The 11154-nt window shown below is 49.3% G+C and overlaps 1 long non-coding RNA gene across 2 annotated transcripts; it reads right to left on the bottom strand.

Annotated features, from left to right (window-relative positions):
* Positions 1 to 2428: 2428 nt before the first annotated feature.
* LOC309867338 lies at positions 2429 to 7137 on the bottom strand. 2 transcript variants are annotated; one of them, XR_014313118.1, is made up of 3 exons: positions 6982 to 7137; positions 5469 to 5568; positions 2429 to 3970 (listed from the first exon to the last, which is right to left on the bottom strand). It is a non-coding gene; the product is annotated as an uncharacterized lncRNA (long non-coding RNA). The 2 variants fall into 2 exon arrangements; XR_014313119.1 differs by having other exon boundaries at positions 5469 to 6502; positions 6982 to 7109.
* Between the last annotated feature and the right edge of the window lie 4017 nt (positions 7138 to 11154).

Below are 11154 nucleotides of genomic sequence, written 5' to 3' on the forward strand. Positions count from 1 at the left end.
TGCTTTCTCTCTCTTGCTCTCAAATAAATAAAATCTTTTTTTTAAAAGTTACAGTAATCAAGGCAGCATGTTACTGGCATAAAGACAGACCGTAAGCTGACGGGATAGAGTAGAGAGCCCACAAATAAGCCATCGTGCGTGGGGTAGTTGATCTTCATCTAGAGTGCCTAGACTACTCAGTGGGGAAAGGATAGTCTTTTCCATCAATGGTGCTGGAAGAATTGGACATCCACATACAAGAGAACGAAGGTGGACCCTTACCTCACGCCGTATACATAAATTAACTCAAACTGGATCAAAAACACAAGAGGTAAAGCTATAAAACTCTTAAAACATAACAGAAAAGTGTATGCCTTTCTGGATTTGGATTTGGTAATTATTTTCTGGACGTGACAGTCCACAAAAGGAAAAACAGATAAATAGGTCTGTATCACAAAAGGAAACAGTTAACAGAATGAAAAGGCAACCCACAGAATGGAAGAGAATATTTAGAGATCATAGATCTGATAGGGGCTTAATAACCAAAAACTAGAAATAACTCCTACAGCTCAACACTGGGGAAACAACCAGTTAAAAAATGGACAGAGGTGGGACACCTGGGTGGCTCAGTTGGTTAAGCGTCTGCCTTCGGCTCAGGTCATGATCCCAGGGTCCTGGGATCAAGCCCCTTGTCGGGCTCCCTGCTCAGCAGGAAGCCTGCTGCTGCTGCTGCTTTTTTTTTTTTTTAAGATTTTATTTATTTATTTGACAGAAATCACAAGTAGGCAGAGAGATAGGCAGACAGAGAGAGAGAGAGAGACGGAGAAGTAGGCTCCCCGCAGAGCAGAGAGCCCGATGCAGGGCTCCATCCCAGGACCCTGAGATCATGACCTGAGCCGAAGGCAGAGGCTTAACCCACTGAGCCACCCAGGTGCCCCTAGCTTTTTTTTTTTTATTGAAGTGTAGTTGACACACGATGTAATAATATCACATTAGTTTCAGTTGTACAAGTAGCGATTCAGGAGCTCTGTATGTTATCCTGGGCTCACTGCAAGTGTAGCTCCCGCCTGTCCCCTGCCAAAGCTCCTACGATTCCATTGACTCTGTGCCCTTGTGCTGTACCTTTCATCCCTGTGACTTGTTCATCCCATAACTGGAAGCCTGAGCCTCCCATTCTCCTTCACCTTTTAAAGATGTTATATAAGGTGCCTGGGTGGCTCAGTGGGTTAAAGCCTCTGCCCTTTGCTCAGGTCATGATCTCAGGGTTCTGGGATCGAGTCCCGCATCGGGCTCTCTGCTCAGCGGGGAGCCTACTTCCCCCTCTCTGCCTCTCTCTCTGCCTACTTGTGATCTCTGTCTGTCAAATAAATAAATAAAATCTTTTAAAAAGGGGTGGGGATCCGTCCGTCCATCCGTCCGTCCTTTGGTGTCCCTGCCACTGGAAATTTCTCACTGGAATTCATCCTGGGCTGTGGCTCCTGCCATTTTGTTTTGCATTGCAACCCCCGCTTCATATCATTTCTCTGACCTTCCCTGTCTTCTCTCTTCTTGGGGTCTCTTCTCCCCAGGCTCCTGTGAAGACGCCCGTGAAGCTCTTTAGTCCCTCGTGTGTTTAACCATGTCCCCAGCCCCGCCCTCCCCTTCCTCAACCAAAGTGGCTGATCGAGATGTTTTCCTAAACAAAACTGTTCTCGCCCCGCTAAATGCATTGAAAATGTGCCATCTGGTGCACGCGCTGGTCTCCCGAGAGCTGGAGGAGTCCAGGCTCGCAGCTGAGGCTCAGATCTCCTCTCCACCAGCTGCCGGGCCGAGGCTAGCCCGGGGCCCCAGGAGTGGATTTGTCAGAGTAAAGGCCGCATGGGGCAGCCTCTTGGCAGCCTGCCCGCAGCCCCTGCTGGCGACGAGCCATCTGTCTGAGCAGCACGGATCGAGCTTCCGACGTGCGGGGCCTGACGAGAAAACCGAGAAGGATGATAGTCCCGAGATGAGGTGACCTCAGTGGAGCAGAGGTGCTCGGGGTCCAGAGCCGCTGGGAGCAGGAGGGGACAGTGGACTGATGTCAAGAAAGTTTGTCCCTGCACAGAAATCCTGAATCATATGTGTTGGTGTGAGGGTGTGAGATTGGGGGGGGGGTTGGGGGGCGGTGGGGGTGACGCCTCTAGAGAGGTCCCAGAGAGGGGGAAGCTAAAAGGGAAGGCCGGGAGCTCTCACTGGGTGAAGGAAGATGACAAGGTAGGCAGGGAAACAGCTAATGCCTTCCAGGCAGAGATCCGCAATGTGGAGCCAAGAGAGGGCACAGGGAGAAGTTTCTGGAACAAAAGTGGCCGTGCGATAAGCACTTACCGTTCACCAGGCACTCAACGCTGAGAGTCGCTACAGTGACTCTCCTATGTTCTAGGCGTTCTCCTGGGCCAGCGCTGTCTAGTAAACACACACTGCAAGCCACGGATGTCGTTGTAAATATACTAGGAGCCGCATTTTATTTTATTTCTTTATTAAAATACAAACAAACAGGGCGCCTCCGTGGCTCAGTGGGTTGAGCATCTGCCTTTGGCTCAGGTCATGATCCCGGGGTCCTGAGATCGAGTCCCGCATGGGGCTCCCTGCTCAGCGAGGGGTCCACTTCTCCCTCTGCCCCTCCCTCTGTTCATGCTTAACCCACTGAGCCACCCAGGAGCCTCCCGCATCCTTTTTCAAATAATGCACCCTCATCGACCCCACTGGTCCCTATTTGAGGACAGTGTTTCACTAATATAGATAACCCTGCAGTGAACCTTCTTGCAAAAGTTTTTTCCAGTCATCCAATGTGCAGCCCAGAAGTTTTTATTCTCTGCCCCTTCATTGTCTGGCGTTCAGAGTGTAGGAGAGAGCCGTGCAAATGTCCGAAGCCTGACCTGTCGCCACAGCACCCAAAAGTCCTTGAATGTGTCCACCTAAACCCTGGTGTCTTGTGTTTATGACTTCACTTTCTCGTCCTCCAGGCCAGTTTCCTCTGCATCCGAACCTTGGTTCCACCTATCTTTCTGCTCTCTGATGAGCTGCAGCTCGAGAGGAAACACAGCCAGGGCCACACCGTCGGCTGGGGCCGCCTCTCCCGTGCTCGTTACATGGAAAGATGCTTCTTCAGCCGCTGCTGCTCTCAGGCAAGTTGCATTTAGAGCCACGTGGAGCCTTCACCGTTCTGCTTCATGGAAATGTTTGTGCAGGTTCCTTGGCTTCTTTCCAGGCTATATCTGACCGCCCTTTTACCTTTCCGTTAGTCTTATCTCTAACTGGGGGGGCCGGGGGTGGGGAGGGCAGTTTTGCACAGCAGAACTCCAACTGAAACTTGTGTTCCTGAAATTAACTTTTTCTGTTTTTAACTAGAGCAAAGGTGTGTTTCGTTTGTTGGTTTTTTGTTTTTTTGTTTTTTGTTTTTTTCATGCTGGGCATGGAGCCCAACACGGGGCTTGAACTCGTGCCCTGAGATCAAGACCTGAGCCGAGATGAAGAGTTGGACACTTAACTGACTGAGCCACCTGGACGCCCCGAGAGCAGGGGTTTTTAATTAGCATACACAGATGTTGGGAAGGGAGAAGACACAAACCACTGAATTAATGTGCAAAAATCTGTGTGTGTGTATCTTTGTAGGAAGAGGTTGCTTATTTTCATTCAATTTCCCAAGGGGCCTGGGACCCACCTAGAGTATGTGATGGGTCCGAGTGGCCCCTGGATCGGACCTGCACTGTCTGCTCCTTTGCAAACTTCTCTGGCCAAGAACCACCCTTGTGGACCCCTCCGTTTCTCTTTCCCAGCCCAGCCCCAGGCTTTCTGTTGAAGACCATTATCACAAAGACCTGTTTTCGGGCTCCGTGAACCTGTGTATGTGCGCGCGCGCGCGTGTGTGTATATTAAGTGGCGGCTGGTGGCAGTTTGGAACCAAGAGGCCTCACCTTGGCTCTGCTGGATCCTCCGTTTCTCCGGGCCCCACAGGCTGAGGCTCAAATTGTAGCTGCAAAAAGGAGAGAAAAAAATAAAAGTTACAGATGACTTCCTGAACCTCTGGGTTTCTCATGACCAGCAAAATCTTGCAGTGTGAAAACTTGAAATACCAAGTACTTGTATCTGCTTGCCTTTCTTTCCTTTTAATTACGTCGTGTCTTCATTTGCCGGGCCGCTGTAACAAAGAACCACAGACTGGATGGTTCAAACAGCAGAAATTTGTTTTCTGACCGTTCTGGTCTCTAGAAGTCCAAGTTCAATTTGTCGTCGGGATTAGTTCCATCTGAGACCTCTCTCCTTAGCTCGCAGACGGCTGTCTTCTCCCTGTGTCTTCACATGGTCTTCCTTCTGTGTGTCCTAATCTCTTCCTATAGGGACCTCGTCAGATTGGATTAGGGCCTACCCCAATACCTTCACATCACCTTAATGGCCTCTTTAAACATCCTCTCTCCAAATACAGTCATATTCTGAGCTGCTGGGGATTAGGGCTTCAACTAATGAATTTGGGGGGCAGGGGACACCATTCATCCACTAACACTTCTGTTACACTTCTGTGATTCTAAAAATAACATATATTCTCCATAGATGTAGAAACTTCACAAACGGAGAAATTAAGGAAAGGATCTCTGCAAAAATCAGTCTTTTTCTTCAGGCCTATAAAGGAAAAAGTGAAAGCCTACCCCTTTCTCCATTTCCACCCCCTTCGCCCCAAAGAACACCCATAAGATGTTTTGTAATAATAGGGACGTGTCCTCTCAAACCTTTTCTGCGCTTGCACAAGCTACTTCTAGGAACGCCCTTGTCCCGGCATCTCGACCCGTTCATCAGCTGTCCTAGAGAACACAACACTCCTTGCTGGGAATTAAATCTTTGTACACCTTCCCACCGCCTCTAGAATTACTCTCTGAACGCTGTACAAAACATTAACAAGTAGAGCTCAGATTGTTTTTTATTTACTTTAAGTAACCTCCACAGCCAGTGTGGGACTTGAACCCACGACCCCGAGGTCCAGTCACATGCTCCTCCAGCAGAGCCAACCAAGCACTGCTAGAACTCAGATTTGTTTATTTTTTTAAGTATTTTATTGATTTGGGGCGCCTGGGTGGCTCAGTGGGTTAAAGCCTCTGCTTTCGGCTCAGGTCATGATCCCAGGGTCCTGGGATCGAGCCCCACATTGGGCTCTCTGCTCAGCAGGGAGCCTGCTTCCTCCTCTCTCTCTGTCTGCCTCTCTGCCTACTTGTGATCTCTGTCTGTAAATAAATAAATAAATCTTTAAAAAAAAAAGATTTTATTGATTTGACAGACACAGATCCCATGTAAGCAGATAGGCAGGCAGAGGGGGAGGGGGAAACAGGCCCCCTGCTGAGCAGTTAGGCAGGGAGCCCGATACAGGGCTGGATCCCAGGACCCTAAGTTCAGGACCTGAGCCGAAGGCAGAGGCCCAACCCACTGAGCCACCCAGGCACCCCAAGAGCTCAGATTTAAAAGGAAATTCTATAGTGACTTACTCATTGGCATTTCGTTACTCATTTTCTGGTTGTTTTTGTAGTTTTCTGCTCCTGTCTTCTCTTGCTCTGTTCTCTCACCATGAGCTGGGGTTAGGAAATTCTAGAAAGGAGGCACGTAAAAGTGAATGAGACATGTCAGAAGGGCTTCTGATACTTATTAACCAGGCTTGAGTTTAGGTAATGGGGCAGAAGGCTTTTCTCTCCCTTCGTCTTCCTACTTAGTTGGATCTTCTACATTTCCTTTAATGAGCTTATATGACTTTTTATAATGGAGGAAATAAACAACCGTAATAGAATCCTGCCAGCGGGGACAATTAGAAGGAGCTTTGAGCTCTGCTCGGAGCAGGAAGATGAAAGAAAGCAAGCCAGCTGTCACGGAGCTGAGCGAGGGCTGCTGAGGTGGGGACCACAGGGAAGACGGAAGCCCGTCAGGGGACCGGCCCCTTGCCTTTCAGACCTGGCGGAGAAGAGTGTGCATGACCGATCCCCGCCAGGGAGGAACTAGATCTTAGCTGGTGCAAGGTGGGTAGCAGAGTTTGCAAATGGGCGCCTGGCTTCTTGAAATCAGGTCCTTGGGTCCGGGCTAATTATACCCCAGCTACTGAGAGGACGATACTGAGTCACTGCTGGTGGTCTTTGAAACACTGCAGCGGAAAATGAGCTGGAACGTCAGCGAGGGGCACAAGTCTTCTTCCTCCTGCACCCCCCCCCCGTTTTGCAAGGGAAGGAAGTAGAGACTTCAGATATTGGGTCCCAGGGCTGAACAAGGGTAAAGAGGTGATCTGGGAAGCCCCAGAAAGAAAGAGATGATTCCTGAGAACCGAATGGGTTCACCAGCTCCAGCTGTAGACCAGTCTCGGCTTGTCATCCTGGGGCCGAGGCGGGGAAATACGGAGCAGCTGTTAGTATAGTTAGGTCAGATGGTGGCAGACGGAGTTATCCTAACCCCCAGTCAGTGGGTTGCTGTCGGAGCGAAGGCAGTTCTCTAAGGTCTGTGGAAAGGTTCTGTCCTGTTCAGCATGTCTTCTCAGTTGCTAGGGATTGGGGATGAAGTAGAAAACAAGAAAATTGTACCCCTGCCCCATGGAATTGATGAACTAGTGTAATCTATTCATAAATAGAGGAAAGTTTATTTCTGCTTTAAGAGGGAGGGAAAAAATCTACATTTCTTTGACCTCACTGAGAGAGGTGTCGCTCATGAACTAACTGTCCATTAGTGGTTTCGATGACCTTATTGCCTCGCAGGTGGGGTATTTGGCCACCTCTGCACACAGCAGGATTCCAGCAGAGCCCTAGAGCAGCCTGAATGGGCTACAGGTACATGTAGGTGAGGCACAGATTGCTACCCCCTCCCCAGTCCCAAAATTGAGCTAATGGCACACATGGGGCCCTGCTGGCGGCCTCCCCAGCAGCCGTGCTCGCCTCTTCCTTTCTAAAAGTGCCACATCTCCCTCCACCACCACCGTTTTTCTTCCTTGCATCCATTTGTCTCAGGGAAAGGTGACCCCCATACCTCAAGAGTCACCCCATTGGCCAAAGGGGAATTCTGTTCCACTTGAGGGCAGTTGCTTCTGGAAAGGGCATATGATCCAGTCTGATATCCTGAGGAGGAATCCAGAGAGAAGGGAAAGTGACTTCCTGGGAGGTTTTCATCAGTTAGAAATGTTTTTATCAGCAAGTAACAGAAGCTCCTCCCCACCACTGACAAACAATGTATGGTTCAAGAGTGAAGTTACTTTAAAAAAAAAAAAAAAGCAAGATACTTAACGAACTCAGCATAAAAGTCTGGACGTAGGTGGTTCCTGGCATTGGTTTGGTGACTCAAGTAATAGCAGGATCAACATCTCTTGGGGGTGCCTAATGGGTTCAGTCTGAAGAGTGTGTGACTCTTGATCTCAGGGTTGTTTTCAATTAGCAATAATCGTGCCTTGGATAAACCTCATTGGCTACGAGACTGCCACTGCGCAAAGCTGATCTCAGGGTTGTGAGTTCGAGCCCCATGTGCAGGGTAGAGACTACTTAAATGCTTTTTTTTTTTTAAGATTTTATTTATTTATTTGACAGAGAGAGATCACAAGTAGGCAGAGAGGCAGGCAGAGAGAGAAAAGAGGAAGCAGGCTCCCCGCTGAGCAGAGAGCCCGATGTGGGACTCGATCCCAGGACCCTGAGATCATGACCTGAGCTGAAGGCAGCGGCTTAACCCACTGAGCCACCCAGGCCCCCCCCCGCTTTTTTGTTTTTTTAAAGGATCAACATCTCTGTGATTCTTGTCTTTTGCTTATGGTGTCAAAAAGGCTGCCACTCCAGCCATTATGTCCATGGTAAGGCAGGGGAAGAAAGGAACGTGGCCAGTGACCGACACCTGTCTTTCTAATCAAAGATTTCCCAGAAATGCCCTGGCTTTCTTTCACTTTCTTTTCTTTTCTTTTTTTTTTTTTTTTAATTGAGGGAGAAGCCGGCTCCCTGCTCAGTGGAAAGCCCGATGCAGGACTCGATCCCAGGACTCTGGGATCATGACCTGAGCCGAAGGCAGCCGCCTAACTGACTAAGCCACCCAGGTGCCCCATCCCTTTCATCTCATTAGACAGGTCTGTGTCACGTGGCCACTCTTAGCTGCAAGGCAGACTGGGAAAGTGAGTTTTGGGCTCTTTTTGTCTATAGAAGAAACAGGAAAGAGAAAAGGGTGTTGGAAAGTAGAAGTAGATTGGCTACACGTAGGACACTCCTGTTTTCCAGGTTCCATCTAAGTGCCTGGAACCGCGGCTGCCATCTTGGTTCTGGCAGAGCAGAGAGAGAAGGAACCTGCGTCCAAGGTACCAGCCCAGATGAAAAGCAAGCAGAGCAGGTAAAGACAACGTTCCCAGATGGGCTCCTGGGTGGCTCAGTCGGTTGAGCATCTGTCTTCTGCTCAGGTCATGATCCCAGGGTTGTGGGATCAAGCCTTGCACTGGGTTCCCTGCTCAGTGGGAGTCTACTACTTCTCCATCTCTCACATACATAAATAAATTTTTTTTAAAAAAGACAACATTCACAGAAAAAGGAAAACCAGGTAGCCCTTAAGCATATGAGAAAATGCTTGACTTCACTCATCATAAGAACAGTGAACACCAAAATAACAGCACGATACTACTTTTCACCTATCAGATTGGCAAAAATCCAAATGTTTGGCAAGCCGCCCTGTTGATGATGTTGTGTGGAAGCAGGGACTCTCATGCATGAAGGGCAAAATGGTACAGTCTCCTGTGGTGGGAACAGTAAAGATGGGAACACATGAACTGGGATCTTTATGTCCTCACCAAGATGCGATATCAACTGGCTGGAACCCAGCCTCCTGGGGGCTTCCTCTTAAGTTCCTCACTGATGAGGCCAGTTTGAGTAGAGTTTTTGTTACCTAGAACCCAAACTATTCCAAGCAGTGCCCCTGCCTCCCACCTGAAGCCTAGGAGCCAAGTTGTTCTGTCCAGAAGCCAGATCATAGAATCTCACTGGGTCACCCAGTGACTAGCCAAAGCCGAACAGGTACAGATCCAAGAGCTGAGATCATTGCTGACAGAAGAATCGCTCCCAGAGAATGGGCCATGAGCCCATTCCAAAATCAGTGGGCGGGTAACTGCCTAGCGTAGTATTTAACCCCTGTGGTCATGAGAGGGGCTGCATCTTGAGTGGTTGAAAGGCCTGTCAGAATCCAAATGTAGAGGGGCACCTGGGTGGCTCAGTCGTTAGGCATCTGCCTTTGGCTCAGGTCATGATCCCAGAGTACTGAGATCAAGCCCTGCTTTGGGCTCGTCAGGCTCCCTGCTCAGCGGGGAGCCTGCTTCTCCCTCTCCCACTCCCCCTGCTCATGTTCCCTTTCTCTGTCAAATAAATAAAATCTTAAAAAAAAAAAAAAAAAGAATCCAAATGTAGAGATAATCCTGAGACGTTAGATCTTGAGGTTGTAAGATGGCTGCTTTGGTCTTTTTTTTTTTTTTTTTTTTTTAAGATTTTATTTATTTATTTGACAGAGATCAGAAGTAGGCAGACAAGCAGGCAGAAGGCGGGGGGAAGCAGGCACGATGTGGGGGCTCAATCCTAGGATCCTGAGATCATGACCTGAGCCAAAGGCAGAAGTTTAACCCACTGAGCCACCCAGGCGCCCCAGGCTGCCTTGGTCTTGCTCCACCCGATGTCCTGATGTCTCGTTAGGTATGTGGTTTATTGGTTTATTTGATTATCTTTATTTGAATTTCTTTTCCTTTCTTTTTAAGGATTTATTTATTTAAGAAAGAGAGAGAGCTCACATGCAATGGGGAGGGACAGAGAGAGGGAAAGAGGCAGACCCCCCGCTGAGCGTGGAACCCTAATGCAGGGCTCCATCCCAGGACCTTGAGCCCAAATCAAGTGCCAGACAGGCCCTGCGCCAGCCAGGCTCCTCTTTATTTGAATTTCTTTTTCCACTGAGCAACTTCCTGGTCCCTGCATATTTTCTTTCTTTCTTTTCTTTTCTTTTTTTTTTTTTTTTTTAAGATTTTATTTATTTATTTGACAGATCACAAGCAGGCAGAGAGGCAGGCAGAGAGAGGAGGAAGCAGGCTCCCCACCGAGCAGAGAGCCTGATGCAGGGCTTGATCCTAGGACCCTGGGATCATGACCTGAGCCAAAGGCAGAGACTTTTTTTTTTTTTTAAGATTTTATTTATTTATTTGAGAGAGAGACAGTGAGAGAGAGCATGAGCGAGGAGAAGGTCAGAGGGAGAAGCAGACTCCCCGTGGAGCTGGGAGCCTGATGCGGGACTCGATCCCGGGACTCCGGGATCATGACCTGAGCCGAAGGCAGTTGTCCAACCAACTGAGCCACTCAGGCGTCCCCAAAGGCAGAGACTTTAACCCCCTGAGCCACCCAGGCTCCCCTGGTCCCTGAATATTTTCAAACTGTGGGGCTATTGCACACCCCACTGTAAAGGAGCAAATCAGTGTTGAGTTTGTCTTTTGAAAAATTGCTAGTGAAGAATGGACAGGCCCAGTGGAATCCCTTAACCCTCGGATCCAACATTCCTCAGTAATGACCTTCCTGCTCTGAGATGTGGTTAAAGACAGATCGCCCTTGCCCTCGGGCTACCTCTTCATTCTCTGCATTTCAGAATACATGCCCTCTATACTGAATGCCATGCCCAGGATGGGCTCCCAGGATGTTCAGAACATGGCGGCCACTCGCCAGGCAGGCCCCATCCCCATGTAAACTCACGCCTATTCTGACCAACCCTTGGGCAGGTGAGAGTGAGACTGTTTGGCTCTCTCAGGTTGAGAGCCTTCATGGCCCTGGGGACCCAAAGGACGTGGTTTGCTCCCTTCTAAGATGAGCCAAGGCAAGGACAAAGGCATAACCAGTAGAACCTCATTGAGCTTGTACTGCCGAGGGATACTCTGATGCCTACAGGTAGAGCCTTGGGTCTGCCAGGGGCAGTAAGAGGTGTCTAAGTGGACTAGTATCTGCGGTGGGGTTCACGTTTGATCACGGGGCAGCCCCATGGTGGTAGCAGGGAGGTGGCAAGGGCGGAACAGAAGGAAGGTGCCAAGGGCGCCCCCGTGCTTGGGGAGGCATGATGGTTGTATGTCCAAAGATGTATAGATGCTGGCCTCTTCCTTGACATCTCTCTAGCCCCCAGAAGTCCTCAGTCCATGGGCCTGGCAATCGTCCAGAGTCCCTG

The sequence above is a fragment of the Mustela nivalis genome, assembly GCF_964662115.1.
Source record: "Mustela nivalis genome assembly, chromosome: 6".
In the NCBI taxonomy this organism is placed as follows: domain Eukaryota; kingdom Metazoa; phylum Chordata; class Mammalia; order Carnivora; family Mustelidae; genus Mustela; species Mustela nivalis.